The 17370-nt window shown below is 40.9% G+C and overlaps 1 protein-coding gene across 2 annotated transcripts in view; it reads left to right on the top strand.

The window, feature by feature from the left end:
* s1pr2 (sphingosine-1-phosphate receptor 2) overlaps positions 1-17370 on the top strand; it is a 45714-nt gene that overhangs the window by 16605 nt on the left and 11739 nt on the right. Inside the window, exon 1 of one of the 2 annotated variants that reach the window (XM_042003255.1) lies at positions 12523-12937. The exons of the other annotated variant lie outside the window; for it this stretch is intronic. The gene's annotated coding sequence lies outside the window, so the exon portion shown is untranslated. Of the gene's footprint in view, positions 1-12522; positions 12938-17370 lie in introns of those variants that run through there. 2 annotated transcript variants of the gene reach the window in all.

The following is a 17370-nucleotide window of genomic DNA, read 5'->3' as shown; positions in this document are numbered from 1 at the left end:
ACTGGGTCTTTCACTGGCCGGCAGGATGTAGAGCTCTGAACCCTTGGCAACAGAGCAACTCCATTTGAGCCTGCTCTAAAACAAGATGGCTTTGTATGTAAGATCACCATCCTGCCCCTCCCTTCCTTCCCCTGCACTACCTATAGGGCTGCAGGCGCTGTGCACCAGGTGTTCCCCTCTGTTTCCCTCAGAGCAGTTCAGGACTGCTGTTCTTTAAGCAGCAGTTACCTCAGAGCAACCTGACCTTCACTGGCACCAAAGGCATTCTGCTCTTTAATCAAGAGTGCTCTGACATCGGCTGGGAGACAGCAAGAGGCAGGCAAGCTGTCAGGGAGCAGCATGTGATACCACAAGTTTGCAGTTCTCTATAAGCCCCTTTTGTGTGAAAAAAATACTTTATTGTGACAGCATGACATCTATGAGGCTGAGCAGACAATCATGTTGCTTGTTGAAGGCCTTATTCTGCTGGTCTTAAATGAGGTCAGCCTCAGGGTAATGCAGAGCATTCTGGTAAAAAAAAAGAGCCTAGATTTTTATCTGAAACCATAGATGAAACAAAAAAAGCCCCCAGAATTTGGATCCATGCACTGCCTGAAATAGCAATTACTATCTGGCCCGAGCAACACTAATAAAAAACAGAGCGTTATGTCAAACAGCTTAAGAACATTTTTTAGTCATTTACTGAGATTTTCCTGGCTGTGCACCCTCACCCCCTTTGTGCGTTTTTTTTTCTTTTTAAGAGCGATCTGAGTCCTTTCCATAACATGAGCATATGCTATGTACTGCCAACTGCCCAAGGCATATGAGAGACAAGCCCTGGACAGTCTTCTCCCCCCTTCTTCAACCTCTTCCACCCCCACATCAACCTGTCATCTACTCCTCTACCCCTGCTTTGCATCCCATTCCTTCTTTCCATCCCTCCTCCTTCTCCCTTCATGCTCTGCCATCAGTCGACTGTTATTGAACAGGCATTTCACAGACACTCCCGCTGAGACCAGTGACCTCAGCAGCGGGCAGGAAGTCAAAAGGTTCAAGTTCCTCCTATGAGAGTAATCCCACACAACTCTGTGTATTCGATTCAGGATGGAGGAGTGCTGTGGGACCATGGGGGTGTGGAGTCCCTGCATTTACTAGTTTCTCACTATCAGCTTGTGCCACATCATCATTGTCATCACATGTTAATAGACTTTGCTGTAAACTATGGTGGAAAGATAACAATCTCTGAAAGACAAGCTGAATCCAGGTGTCCCTACTTCCCCTGCTCCAAAGGGTTGCAACGTGGCAGTGGAACAATATGGCGGAAGAGACCAGATTATAAAAGAAAAGGGAGAAGAGGAAGGGGCTTTTAACAAATGATGAAAGACGTACCGTATTTTTAACCATTAATGGTCAACACTGTGGCGTGAGATCAATGATAAACAAAGAAAGCTGTCTTTCCTCATCAGTTCTCCTACATCAGGGGCTAATCATTAATTTGAAACATCAGTGACAGCTGATTGGTGGCTTTTTCCCTGAAGTGGGTCAATGACCGTGACTGTTTGTGAGCCCCTTCCTGCCAAAGCTCTGTCGTCATAACGAATGTCATCTGTGGGAATATAAACTCACACTAAGTCAACTGCTGGCTGGACACGCCCACCTGGATATGTCATAGAGAACATGCTACATGTTATTTCTTTGTGACTGTGTTGTAAGACTGAAGTATGTTTATTAAAAAGCAGTCTAGGTTGCATAACACTATTCCATTACAGCATAACAACATGTGAGCAAACTGAAACTTTTTGCAAATGAATGTCTTAGTTTTTCAGTATTTTTATATTGATCCACTTCCTCTTTATACTTTGTAGCATGTGAGTGCACATTTACAGCAGATCAATAGGGGATCAATTGAAAATGTCCTGGAGGTATGTCATACAAGGACAGGCTCACAAATACAATATGACAAATTCAGGGCCATATTATCAACATGTACACATTTGCTCCTCATCCTGTGAATATCTACCATTGCTCCCAACCTCTTCCAGAGAATCAAGAAGGAGTAAGTTGCAACAGGTTTGAAACCGCTTTGTGCTGACAGCTCATAAAGCATTTCATTTCTATGAAGCTGCCTGGCCACTCCTGACTTGCACAGCACAAAGAGGTAATGTGCCAAAAATCCTGCAGCAATTCCATGGAGAAAAGAGAAAATGAGAAAAATCATGAAGCTCACAAGACCAGGCAAAAATCATTGAGTGTGCATGTGTGTGCATGTGTGTTTGTGTGTGTGTGTGTGTGTGTGTGTGTCAGGAGAGGGAGTTAAATGACTGGGAGCTGGGCATCAACTCAACTTAGTTCATCACAGATCTTTGCCTAGGGGAACATTGATGGGTTTGTACCCAGCTGTATGCCTGTGTGTGAATGAGGTGCCAGAACTGAACAGCTATATCCAGTGTTTGTGATTTTTTTTTTCCAGCTCTTCAGACACAGTCCATTCTCATCAATAAATCTGCCGTACTTCCAGACCCTTGGCATCACAGAGCCACACAAATAGTGAGCTTTTCTAGCCTTGGAAATTTGTGTATTTGTGTGTGAGCGTACACACTTAGGCACGCCAAGGTTGTACGGCCAGAGAAGACTAACAGAAGGAAGCATTAACATGTATTTTTATCGCACACTTATCTCTCAGGAAGAAGAATGCAGTGATAAAGTCGTGCAATTTAAACAGCACCACATGTCTGTGAGGCTCACTGTCACCAGGTCATATCACAACCAGCCCTGTCTGCTTCATTTGTGCAGTCAATGTGGAGGCTTTATGTGTTTTAAGAGCCTTTTCTGCTCTCTGTCTGACTTAGTGCCAATATTCATACTTTAGTGAAACAGAACATTCAGATAAAGACAGCAGCGAGACTGGGAGGACATTCACTGATAAACTCTGAACCCTCACAATGAGAACTTTCAGACTTTTGTAGGCAGGGATGAGTTGCTCTCACTCAGCACATAGTAGATAGCCATGGTGACCCGAATGCCACGGTTTCGTCATATGTTGATAATCATTTTACTAAATAAACCTTTGTTTCATTTGAGACTCACGGTTCAACAAAAGGACAGAGAGAAGTATGGATATGGCTGGAAAAGAAAACATTGCCAGTATCATCTTGAGTGAATGGAGATCTCTGTGAGTAGATGTGTGATAAATAGATTGAGGGAAAGAGGAGGAGTGATAGAGAAAACGTGAATGTGCAGAGATAAGTTCAGGTCATTGGAGTCTGGCTGCCTGAGGGTCAAGAAGGTCAGCACTGATGTATAAACATGGAACGCCATGAACTGTTGCTGTGTGGGAAAACTCAGGGAAAGGAAAGGGGAATATTTTCAGGTCTGTTTGGAATAATTGAAGTGCGTCCTTCAGCTGGAGTGTGAGTCAACAGAGTGCTGGTCATACAGAGAGAGAGAAGAAGAAGAAGAGGAAAGGAGAAAGAGGAGATTTGGTCTTTGAGCAGGTCTGGTTCCCATTAGACCAGAGGCCTGGGGTCGGTTTGTTTGTACAGGCAGAAGGTCCCCAAGGAGAGCACAGGCAGGCTGATGTTGCTCCTCCCAACTGTGTAACCATAGAGGGAATATCAGCTGCAGTGCTTCACTCTTTTGCCCTTCTGTCTCATTCCAGTTTCTGCTTTCCCTCTTTCCACCCACTCCTTTTGGAGCAAAGTCTGAAAGAGTTCTCCACATTGTTTATGGATGTTCTCTGTTTATGTGCTCGCTCTGAGAGCTGTGCTATGAGTTCCTGTCATTGCCTGTGGCCATAGTGGTCATAATCCTAGCCATGTGATGAATCTATGACTCACATGTGAATCGAACTTTTTGTATCAATCAACTCACCTGAATCTAATGGGCATGCATAGACACATCTATCACGCTTTAGGGTTGGGCTACAGTGCTGCAGTAACATGTTCCTTTTAGGCATAAACAAGATCAACATAACAGCCTTTTGTTAAAATTAGGCCGTGTAATGTCATGGAACGTTTTCCCAGCATGCATTCTGTAGCGCTATCTTTTTAAGTTAAATGTGCCATTTTGCACCATAGGCCTGCTGGAGTTCCTGGTCATGTGTTTCATTGTTTGCCACTGTGCTCACTATAAAATGACTGTTAGCAGATAGCAGTCAGTCAGTCTTGACTGGCACCACTGTTTAAAATTGCAGGCAATAAAGGGCTAACAACAACATGACCACATGCAGAAACACTAACAGGTAAACAAAGCAGGGAGACCGATTGAAGCAGCTTGACTTTGACGCCATAGCACTGTGACAGACGGGCCGTAAAGATCTGAGCACACAGTGCGCGACTTAAAGTGAAACAGAGACCTGTGGAGGTTGTGAAGACGTGGTGAGGAAGCTCTCGTCTGCTAAATTTGGCTGCATTAAAACAGTGAGAGCAGGGTGGGCGGAGATGTGGGGGTCGGGAAAAGGAAAGGGGATGATGTTTCTCCTTTGGTGCTCTGCAGGGAGCGGCTGGGGAGTGGAACTGTGATTTATGGAAGGCAGAACTTTGCAGCAACCTTTCCTGGAATTTTAGGTTATTTTTTGGGGGGGTGGAGGGTTAGCCATGAAAGAGGTTAGGGGGCATGACTGATCCAAAGCCATTATAAAAGCAGTATTTCATAGAGATTATTACATCAGTTTGCCTCAGATGAAGTCAAACTACAGGGCTAATAAACCTTTAGTTTCTTACGTTTTCAAGGCCTTTTGAGTTAAAGGCAGTTTAGGAATTGTTTTAGTCGTGTAATTGGTAGTACTTGAGCTCATAGTGCAAAGGGTGTACAGTTTTCACTGAGACTAAAAACTGAGGTATCTAATCAGGAGACAGAGTCCTTTACCTGCTCTTTATAACTTCCAGCAGGGTGATTAATATGGGCAGTGTTATTAAAATATGAGATATTCACCATTTGAGGTACAACACCTTAACTAATATTTAGCAACACAAACTGGAAAGATTTTGTTTTTAATGGAATATAAGTAACAAAGTCTCTGTTTTTGAAATTGCACACCCATGGACTTCATTAGCAGTCCCAAAAATATGTGAGATTTGCAAATTTATGTACTTTTGTGCAACATCAGAGAATAATCTTGGGTCTGTCATTCCATACTTGTAGTAAAAACTGTGGTCTCGTTGCTACTTTACCGTTAAGAAGAATGCCTAATTCAATCTGTTTTAGGTTAGTAAGATTTCTGCCAGTCTCAGACACATTCATGTGAGCTGTTAATTAAAGCCACATTTCTTTTTTGTTATCCAGCAGCGATTTTTATCAGTTTTATGGAGCGTTCTCTGTGGCAGCTGCAATGATGCCAAATTTAGTTTTTTATGAGTGAATACTTTATATCTCTGACTTTGCATTTCCCACCATTTGCTTCAACTTGAGAGAATGATTGCTTTTAATTTTTCGCTATAGCCTTCGTCTTTAGATAATGATGCAGCAGTCTTTATACTTAATTGTGCAGATCTGGTATTGTTAATCGCATGATTCACAAAGCAGAACCAGACCAGCTGGCAAGCAATGGCATGAGCTAAACCGTCATCTTCTTGTGAAAATGCCTCATTCACAGGCGTGTGGATCCACAGATCAACTGATGCTAAATCTGTTCTGGCAGAAGTTAAATAGTGGGTGTCATACTTTCGTCATAATTACTCATCATGGACTTTGACAGGGAAAAAATGATGGAGCGTGTCTTAGCTTGATGATTATTTAATGATGAGATATAGCATTGGACTGTATCTAGGTTGTGCTGCCAGTACTTGAGTAAGTCTGTGGAACCTGGAGTTGCAGTTGTTTAGACAAGGGGTCTGCAACCTTTACAATCCAAAGAGCCATTTTCCCCCTCAGCCCAACTAAATAAAACTTGTTTAGAGCCCAAATATTACAAGACCTTTGGAAAAAGACAGCTTATAATTTTTGATAAATATCTATTATATTTATTGCTAATTTGTTGACTTTTTAAAGAACCACATTTTTATTTCTATTTTTAGGTTTTTAAATAAAGAAAAACATAAAACTTTTGCAAAAGAATGTAGAAAGACTTTCTTCTCCTTGGGATGTAGAACTTTTTTGGAAAATTATGTAAAATAAATAAATACAAAAAGCCCATAGTTTCCAACCTAATGACAAGAAAGATAAATAAAAAGTATTAAAATATTACTGGTACTTTTAGTGTCAGTTATTCTATCATAAAAATGAAAACCTGCATTTGTTATTATATCTCTATTTTAAAAAAGTCTTTAGCATTTTAGCCATGTATTAAGAGCATTTGTGGAAGGTCCGGAGAGCCACTTGTTGCTCCGGAGCCGCAGGTTGCAGACCCGTGATTTAGACTTTACCTCTAAGAAGCCCTTTCAATGTAGATGAGGCGATATATATGTATTTTTGTTCATTCGCTGTAATTTCTGGTAACCTTCATTTAATTGAAGCCTTCATTACAGATTTGGATGTAGGTGAGGCCAATGAGCTGCACCAGTATTGCCATATTGGCTACATTGTCTCTTTACTTCTCAGTTCCCCCATGACTTAAAAGTATTAGGGAACTAACCCTAACGATCTTACAAGTCATGCAACAACATACTGCAACAACTGACTTTCTAACATGTCAACAAGAGAAAAGGATGTCACAATATGCCAGCTCATTTCAGAGTTCCTGGATTATTTTTTTTTTATTTTTTTACCATTTTTGACGCATATTTCTGTTTACATACTAAAAGCCCAGAAACTTGATGATGTTTAAACCTTGTTTTTTTCTTTCGACAAGCTCTGTATCAAAAGCCTGCCACCAGAGTTAAATAATATTCTTAATGCTTAAAACATGGAAGAGCTGCGAGATGACTCGTACCAAAGGGACAGGACATGAGCACTTCTTTCATGTATCCGACTGACTGATTAAAGTGTCCAACAAGTCAAATTTGTACTGTCATTTACACTGCAAACTTGTAATATTGAGTGGTACTGTAAGCTCTCTCTCTGACTCTTTCCAATGCATTAGTTAAAACATGTAAAACATTATCTTATTATTGTAATCATGCTTTTTTCTAGTTATCTAGGTTATCACACATATTTTCTTTAAATACAGGTCACATTCATGAAAACAACAGGAGCAAATATCCAATAAAACAGCTTGAAAACAAAATAAAACTAAGGCAAAAAAAAATTACACGTTATCTTAAACAACCTATGATGTATTGAATGGACTAAAAAAAGTCATTTAAGTCATTGAGATTTAAATGATGCATTTGATTTTAACCTGGATGCTAACTAGAAATAAGGTTAAGCAGAGGTGGTCTGTTCCAGCTCTGGAGTGAGATTTTGTCAACCCGACCTTGGTGGAGTGAGGTCTGAGCGAGTGGAGGTGTTCCAGCTGCAGCCAATAATAAACAGTTGGGAGGGAAGTGGGACGATGATGGGAAGAATGTGTGCCGTCTGCTGATCAAAGCACCATTTCCAGGGTGGCGTGTGGAGCTCGTCCACAAGGGAGGCAACAGTGAGCAGCCAGTAAACCTGGGAGGGTGTCTCTGTGGTTCAAAGGTGATTAACTGTGTAACAATGAGAGAATGATGAAAAGCAATTCAAATATTGGCATCAGTAACTATGATATAAGACCCATTAGTTTGGAAATAACCAAAGTTGATGAAGGGAAGTAATTTTCTCAGCAAGAGGACTGTATTCATCTTCCCACTGAAGTAATTTTGTGCATGTCAGTCTGGCAACAAATGGAATCACAAAGTTGTCATGGCCCTTGCACAATATTTGGTCTCCCACCCTAGTCAATGCGATTCTTTGGTGAGGTCTAGCTCATGTTCACTGTTTGCATGTTTGTGCATGTGTTTGTATGTTTGTGTGTCAGCTTTAATGACAGAAAAGCTTCAGGCTGTGTCAAGAGAGTGTGAGATCTACACTCCTGCTGCCATCATCCCATCTCTGCTCACATTCTTTTTTTCTTCTTTTCTTCTTAATATATAAAACATGTTTCATCTTTGAAAAGTTGGTTCTACAATTGTTCACTTTCAGCCAGAGGTGTTATATAGTTTTTTAAAACAGCTGGATTAAAGTAATGGCTCGACCCTGATCCCTGTTATCTGATGATCTTCAACATTGACCCTGGCAGCGAAGTTCCAGCTTCCCTTTGGGAAGAAGGAGATAAGTTCTCTTTGAGGAAAGAAATGTACACCTTTTGACACGTTTCAGGATAAATGCCCTTTTGTAAACACACTTTTTCAAACAATGCTAAAGCAATCTGCCTCAAGCAAAAACATACTGAGAGCAGCTTACTGGGCCTGGCTTCTCCATCTCAGCACCACAACATCTAAACTTCTCCAGGCAAGAGTCCATTAGGTGCATGCTTGAACTGGTTACTGAAAACTTATTTTACACTCTATTTATCTATCAGTTACATTTCACTTCCTTCTCTCTTCTTCCTCTATACAACCATTTCATTTCTATTGCCTTTTTTGGCTCTTTTACCATTACCAGTACACTGCCTCTGCCTGCTCTTTCTGCTGTCTTGGAAATCTACAAAAAGCTTTTGCATGAGGAGACAAAAACAGGTTGGCTCTGCTTCTTTTGTTGTAAGTGACTGCTGTTAAACATCTGTACATGCATTGTGTGTCATACCTCAACAAGCACACAGCATTCTTTGAAATTCTGCGTAAATAGCAAAGTCAGAGAGTGAGAGCGAGTGTTAACAGAACAGCAAACTGCATAATTAGAATCTGATGAGATTTAAATTTAAAAGTGCTAAAAATGAATTTTCTTGCACGATGCTGCAAAAACACATTCATATACTGTTCATGCACATACACACAAACAAAAGGTTTTGGTTTAGCTTGCGGTCTTGCTTAGAGACAAACAAACAATAAGCTAACACGCTTGCAGACCTGTGAATAACCTTTTCTGCTTTTAGCAAGTGAATTTACATAAAACAAAAAAAAAAAAACATCAGGTTTGGTTTCATTGTCGGTTGAAGAGGAACCACTTATAGATGCTGGTCTAAGGCTGAAACAACAGATTTTTAGCTGTGCCCTTTGCAAAGCCTCTGTATATTAAATGACAGGTATCGTTACTGGAGCTCTGGTAGAAACTACACCTTACACTGTTTATGCAACTACAACTGTCAAATGATAATTTGACCACAAGACTGATGGGAGCTGCATTATTCTGCAACACTGTAAAGCCAAATGCTTTGAGTTTGGAAATTAATGGAGAAGATTCAAATAATGACTGTGCGGATTTCAATGTGTTTTGCTAGCAGTACTTCAGGAAAGCTCTATAAACACTTTGTTAATCTGCAGGAAGCCACAAAAGTCATGACTTGCACCCCCTACCACAACCATGTGGGTCTCTTACTTTACTCACCACGAACAATCTTTTGCAAGGATTCTGAAAACAACAGATGCACAATGCCATTACTCAAGCGGTGGACCATGGGAACCATCGTTTCAGGCTTTTGTGTAAAACAATATAATAAAGGGTAATTTTCTATTCCTTTGTGTTAGCAGATGGGTGGAAAAATAAACAATATTGTAAAACAATGGCATTGAGTTGGAGGCAAAAAGTGAAGGAAATTCTGTAAAATAAAATGTGTAAAAAAAGTGTATAAAATGCAGATAGCTATATTACAAGGGCTAACATTAGCAACCCATTTCCTCTGTGTACAAACTGGGATTCAGACCGTTTTGCTGGACAATAAACAGATCAGGTTCTTTTGTGCCAGAAAAAAAAGAAAGAAAAAAGGTGTAAGATGGTTAAAAGATATGCAGTAACATAACACTTAGCTTTTTTTTGGGGGGGGGTGTAGAGAGGACCTTTGAGCAGCAGAGACATGTGGCGCTTAAGCCCAGTGTTTAGAGTGCACAAAGAGATAAGACGCCCCGACTCCAGGCAGCAGTCCTAACTTAAATTGGATGTACAGGATTAAGTTTTCAGAAAGATTTTTGATGTTTGAGTGCAATGAAAAGGAAGTGATGTGAGATCTTTCAACACCTCCTCACTTTCTAGGGGTACGTGTTTTTTGTTGAATCTGTTTGGTTTTTCCTTCTGTGGAGAAACCAAAGAACACACACACACACACACATGCAAAGCAGTGACTCATAACTACAGTACTACTAAAAGCAAAAATGTGGCACACAATAGCATGATAAAATTTTTATTATTCACCGTCTGACACTTGCATCTGTATTTCAGCTTTATATGTTATGAGAAAGACAGTAAAGGAGTTTTGGAAATTCCACATTTCACACAACAGAGAGTCTGAGAACAGTAAGACTCTATTGTTAATAACATCCCCAGAGTAATCCTGCATCTAAAAGAGAAACGTACAGCACTTACACACTCTTCTCAGACCATTTTGCATTTTTGGGATTTTCATTCTTTGTATGACAATCTGCACAAAATAGTGATACAAATAAAGTACTGACTCATTTTAGTAAAGTTGATTCAACAGTTTCTGGTTATATGTCTCTAACATATAACCAGCTTACTGTAAGTTCAAATGCAGGTCAGGTGACCACAGCCCAACGAAAGGCTTCTGGTACATGGCATAGTTTTGTAGTCTATCTGGTTTAAATGCATTTTAAAGCATCTTCAAAGGGATGTTTTGGTAAATGTGGTTTATGTTGCTATTGAGAATAGAACTGATATATTGTTGAGTGCGTCTGAATGAGAAAAAAAAGTTTAAAATCAACCTAACATCTTAGTCACTTAAAAAAGAAACACGCACACCAAAAAAAAAAAAAAAAAGCATGCAGATAGAGACTGTCTCAACTTGTACCACTGTTTCAGTCTTTGTGGTGACCTAAGTAAAGTAGTTTTTGGGTGTTCAGATTTAAAAACGTTATGTTTTTAAGATCCCAGAGAGTTTTGTTTTGAGGTGTGTGGGGCACACATCCTCTAGCACATGAAGTAATCTTCCTCAGGAATACAGGGGTGGGTACAGAAGGTTGCTAATAACAGCTGCCAGATGTGCAAAGTCCCCAGAGCCCATGCACATTCTCACAGACAATGGAATGCTTGTGAGGACCCCCAACAGGAAGTGAGGTCAGGGCTCTTGACCCCTCCCCTAAAGTCTCAGTGAGAGACACAGCAGTGGGCCAGTTTTAGTGTGGCAAACACCTGAAAGTGTCTCATAATAAACTTGCCGGTAGAGAGCAGCTAGTCCATAAAATCTCCCTGCTACATTTCCATTAGCTCAGAGAATCTGGTAGCACTTTACCTGAGAACACAGAGAGTGGAAACAAAAGGATTTTAAGATTTGCTGTTATACTAACTTCCTCTCTGGAGATTGCAAGTTAAGAGATTTTCCACTAAAAGTGTTGAAAACTTGATTCCTTTATGAAAGAAGTTGTTCTCTTTCTTTGGAGAGAATACTTTCAACATAGCTGCTGCGGGGGTGGCTGAGATGAGTGCGGTAAGAGTGGATTGCACAATCTTCTCTCCCTCTTAAACAGCATAAGCATTATGAGTCAATGTTGTTTAAAATCTTTGGTAGAATCCAAAAGCACAAGAACTCATCTGGAAACTCTGTCTGCTATGGTTCCTTCACTGCTAAAGTTCAGCTATGCTTTCCCATTGAATATATTGTGATGTCATTCATCCAGGTTTGACTAATAAAAAACAAGCTAAAGAGTTTTATTGAAGTAGGCTACTACCTGCTTCCTACCTGCAATGGTTTTCATTTTCTGCCTCTATTATTTCACAGAAATATTTCCTATTTAGTTCAGAAATCTTAAAGCTGGATACGGGATCTCTTGCAAGAACAAATTTCTGTAGCACAGAAGCCAAGCAGCTTTAGATGTTTTGCAAACAAAGTATTAAGTGGTATGATATCATTAAGGAGCTCTTTTTCACAGACACATGACATCATAGCCACTTGGGATGACTTTGGCTTTTAAGATAATGACTAAAGACATTATGGCTTTTTGACTGGAGCCAGCACCTGCCCTCCTCAGACACAGCCTTGATGACTAACAAGCCCTGACTTTCCTTCACCTCACCATCGTTATTACACCTATACACCCACATATGAGGAATGAATATGAAGATTGCAGTTCAGTCATCTGAAACAGACAAAATGGAAAAAAAGAAAAAGAAGAAAAATGCCTGACTAAATAATTTTTATTTTTATCTTTCCTTCTCTCTTCTTCTCTTTTTTTTTTTTTTTTTTTTTTTTTTTAGGACAATCATACACTATTACATTTATTTCACTTTCACGCTCATTGCTCTCTTGGGGAAAATGGGCCATGATGAGTTTAAATGTGTAAATCGTGGCTCGTGCGGCTGGGATCTGCCAGAGTAAAGGAAGTGAGGAGGTGGAACATCTGGAATTCATTTGTGTGCTGCAGAGTGGTGAAAACGTCCTGAAATAGGCTTATACAGGATTTTCCATATTAATTGCTGTCCACAAATCTGCACTGTTATTATATTCCGATAGTGAAACTCGCGATCCTTTATGGGCATATGACGTTTACACACACCCCACACCGTCTACTCGTGCGTGTTTGTGTGTAGCGTGCCCCATTGTGTGTGCGCCTCCCCGACGCTTCACAGCGCATGTGAAGCTGTTGTTTCCAGAGAGCAGGACAATCAGACAGGCTGCTGGAACAAGAAAAGAGAAAGCAGTTTGTCTTCTGTTTTTTTTCGGTTACTCTACTTGTATCACTTCTCTTTCATTAACTTGGAATTGTCGCAATCGCGGATGAACCTAGGATGGTTTTTGACTGTGGTGGTACAAAGAGCATTATGGATTTACCACAGACTAGACACGCTGTCTAGTGCTCCAAAGTTTTGATTGTCATCGTTTTCCCCTGAGCGGAGCACAGCGCTGAACTTTGACGCAGCATTTGAAGAAAAACCAGCGAACACATGTGAGGACTTTTGGGAGAGAATATTCAGCGGAAAGTCTTCTGGCTGCTCTTTATTTATCTCTCATGGGGTAAGCTATAGCATCTGCTCAAAATATTAGCGTTAGACAGCATGTGGTGCCTCAAACCAACAAAAGGATCCACATTTCTTTGTAATTCAGTCACACAATCTCATTGCTTTTTGGAGTGTATGACTGTTAAATGGGGTTATCTCCAAACTCCAAGAGGTTCCCCTTACTGCATTTCAGCCTATCAATCGCTTTAATAATGAACAGGAAGTCGTTAATGAGGTTAAAAAAAACCTCTAAACGCGCCAGTGACTCACAAGCTCATGACAGCATGATCGCCCACATTAAGGAACTCCACTTCTGCACTTTCCCCTGGCAGAAACATTTTTGAAGTCAATATTTGGATCCCATGTGACAGCTGCTTTTGTTAATCATTCTGTGTTTTAATAGGTAACACTGTGTGATGTTAAATATTAACACAAGGGGTTACAGCTGTCCATCATACATGGGGGCAGTGCAGTCTCCTGCATCATGTGTAGATAGTAGTAAGCTGTATGGATGGGGGGGCATTGCGCGCACAGCAGGCGCGCCGAGCACGTACACATTCACAGCTCCTTGGAGCCGTTGCGCAGCCCGCTGTGCCCACCACCCCCCCCCTTCCAACCCGCTCTGACCCCTTCGACGTTGTTGAGGCTTGTTCATCCGTCACACTAAAGAAGGCATTGTATTGAAAGGATGTATTAATAAGACAAAAGCCCCCATTATCCCAGTGTACAGGAGTTAATCTCATGGGTTTGGAATTGAGCTGCTCAGAGAAAGCCAGCACAGAGTTTTGGCAAGCAGCGACCTCACAAAATTTAGTTTGTTAGAAAAAAAAGTTTACCTGAGACAAGACAAAATTTATATTTGCATACATTTATGTGATTCAAAATGCAGTTGTACGACAGACAAGAAGGTTGCATTGTAAACGGAGCATGCTTAATTCTTTCCAAAAGCATAAATCCTGCAGGATGCATAGGTGTTAGCAATCCAGTAGGCATCATGGGAGAATCCTCAAGTCACAGTGTGATAAGATGATAAGGTAGAGGAACTAATGTTTATTGCCCTGATAAAAGCCCCCATCCCTCATCCTCTACCCTGTGCTTGGTCTGGTTCAGGCTGCACCATGGTGCTCAGTAACAGGCTGTCTGAAACAGTAAAGCATTTTTTAAAGATTATATCTATGTCCTTAAGCATGGTAGTGTATGTGACGATAAGAAAACCAAACATAAACATTCATGGATGCTGCAAAGCCTGTCAAATAAAAACTAGCAGCTAATATCTTACTGCGGCAACACCAAAAGAGGGCGGTGAGGAGGAAGTGTGATCAGTAGTGTTGGGATATGGCTATCAAGTGTTGAAGCGCCTGTCAACAGATTCACTGAAGCTGTGTTGTGCAAGGGCAGCTCAGTTTGTTTTGGGCATGCATGACCACCAACAGACCCAGGTGCTTCGCCTGGTGCGCCCTGCTGCAGCCACCCGTTCATCATCAGTGTTTGGTTTGTGTAACCACATGGCTTACTGTATCTGAACACCCAGCACCCCACCAGGCCTGACTGCTGTCAGCCTTCTTCACTGTCCTCTGCCTTGGCAAGACTCACCAGAGGATGTTGTGAACAGCTTTAACGCTTTTGCCAGATACTCCACAGCACCAGCCACAGGCAGCCTATCACAGATATGTAACACACTTAGTATTAGTCTTAGCAGTTTGCACAGAGAAGCTTTAAAATCTTTATGTTGTAGGGCAGGGATATTGACTCAGACAAGCTACACATTACATCATGAGTTTAGGATCTGTGAGTTGCTGACCCAGCTCGCTCCGCTCAGTGGCCCTATTTTCCTCTAAAAGAAGACAGTTGTAATCGGACCCTTCTCAATGGAGACTGCCGGGGGTTGCGTGAGAAATGAAGACAAATAGATGAGTTGAATAAATAAATAGATGTATAAGTGCATGCATGGATAAATAAATTAATGGTAATTGAGCGGTGGGAACTGGATTTGTGGGACTTTTTTGTTTTTACAGAACAGTTCACAAGGGGGTTGGAGGCGGGATTGGATGGTGGAGGGGTGGTGTTCATCCCTAAAGGATGCTCACGTTTCAGCTCAGGCCTGGGAGCGGTCGGTTAATAGGAAGCAGCGAGAAGGCCTTTCCCTAGGGAGGCCAAGTTCACTTTTGTTGTCTGTACTGACCACATTATTCAGTAAGAACAGATAGTCTTCTCTGAACTGTAAGATCAGACAAGCGGCGGGCCAGAGGCGCCCTGCTTCTACCTGGTTAAATAAAACTTGTCAAAGCTCAATACATACAGAAAAAAGGCACGCCAGATAACATGAGATGAAGCATGTCTTTATGGATTCCTTATAGGTTTACTTTGTGATATTGTTAATAGTCTTGGACAGTCTTCTGTGCTCTGTGAGCTCAGCGTTCTAGCTGGTACTCCCCACTGCAGAAAAACACTTTTCTTGGGTGTGGCAGCTGGAACAAAATAGACTCCTTCTGTTCACAAGTTGCCCAAGTGCAAGTCACAACACACAGCTGACAGTAGCTGTCTGAATAAGAGCTGAGAGCTGGGAGTGTCTCTGATCAGAGATATACATTTAGGTTTTTACCCATGATTTAAACACAACTGATGTTTTTGTACTTTAGAGAAATAGATATGCACAATAACCTGCCTTATCTATCTTTCCTTTTCATAACAAACTTTCTGGAACGCGAGAGTTCTGCTCTGATTATTACATAAACATTTATATAAATGGATATTTTGTGGAGAAAGAAAAGCCTTTGGCTATTTTGGGAAGGTGTTTTACCCTGTGAAAGAACCCATCAGCTTTAAAGTCTTCTATTACATTCCTTTTCCACTTGAAGGACTTGAACAAACCATAAGACCCCCCATGACCAGGCACTGATGCTTGTAGCAGCATGCCAGGATTTCCTAATGCTTTCTGATGTGAGGATAAATCTGTTCTTCCTCTTTCACGTTTCAAGCTTAGACCAGTTCATTTCCAGAAGTTTGCCAGTTGAAAGTAATGCAGAAAATGGTTTGAGTGGACAGATTTTTCAGTGTGAGACGCTGTTTTACAGACAAGAACATTATGTATTTTTCGGAGACAATGACAAGTAGATGGAAGACAGTGTTTCTGGTTACTGCTGTGGTTTTGGATGAGAGCTGCAGCACTTTGCAGCCTCTGTTTAGTTTTGCAGTTTGATTTATGACCTGGAAGGGAACAACATCAGACCGTCTCTTTTGGCAGCAGGCTTAATCATTATGGTCATGTCGGGGTTTTCTGATTTCTGGTCATTCTCAGAACTTGCTCCTGAGGAGTCATAGAGCAGGTACACATGAAGATGCTGTGGTTCTGTTGACCCCCCCTCCCCCCAACACAACCACCACCATTTTTCCTTTTTTTCTTTTCTATTGGAACCCTTTGTTATCCAATCAGCTTTGTTTGTGCAGCTGGAAAACTCAGCAGGATCACTTCAACACCCAACCTCCCCAGACTCAGAGGTAACTTGGAGACCATTTTCTTGGATTTTGAATTGCCTCATGCATAAGCCAGTGAGACCCTGCTAAAGTCATTTCTCTAGCTGGAACTGAAACTTTACTTTGTTTGTCTTCCTCATGAGCTCTTTTAGTCATCAGAGTTTCCTAATGGCTGACAGACTTTAAAAATAAGTCCAAATGTCTGACTTTGGCATGTTTGGTTAGAAATTAAGAATGCTAATCCAGTAAAGACCTCTGTTAGACTTTCCAAGCTTAAACATGATGGACTCAACTAACAGCTACACACAAGCCGGGTCATGATAGAGGCCAGACAGCTCTGCTGGAACTGACAGAGTGTGTGGAAGTGGATGCTGTTTGCATAACTAACAACTGCTCAAACATGCCCATTTTGGATGAGCCATGTCATAAGATATATTCAAAGTCAAGTACTTGTCCTGTCTCACTTTAAAAGTTGCACTACAGCCATAATTACACTCTGGACTGTTAGCTGTTCTTGCTAAATATTGCTCCACAAGCCAAACCCCAAACCTCTAATGATAATCAATGCAGCTGCATAAAAGCTTAATTATTTATTGTTAAATCTTTTGTTTTCTTGTGTAGTGTTTCCAGGAAATAAAATAGACAGGGTATCTCTCCAAAACTGGGTAAACTTATAAACCCATGGTCTCTTTGGTGTTTAGCTGTGTATTGGCAATGTAGTGGCCTTTAAAAGAAAATGTGCCTTTTTTCTTTTTTTTTTTTACATTTTAAAATGTGCTAAAGTTGTGAAAAAATACATTCAGCTCTTTGAAACCAGAATTTTTTTGAACTTCATAAAGTACTGGGGCTGAAACTGTGTGCTGTGAGGACACAACAATGTCCCCTCTCCAGGCAACTGTGTTTTTACTCCAAAAACAGAAGTGTGTTTAATGGATCTATGTTTGCCAGAGCAGTTGGAAATTGTTTTCCTATAAT

The sequence above is a fragment of the Melanotaenia boesemani genome, chromosome 2 (assembly GCF_017639745.1).
Source record: "Melanotaenia boesemani isolate fMelBoe1 chromosome 2, fMelBoe1.pri, whole genome shotgun sequence".
In the NCBI taxonomy this organism is placed as follows: Eukaryota; Metazoa; Chordata; class Actinopteri; order Atheriniformes; family Melanotaeniidae; genus Melanotaenia; species Melanotaenia boesemani.
This window is presented reverse-complemented; position numbering and strand designations above follow the sequence as displayed.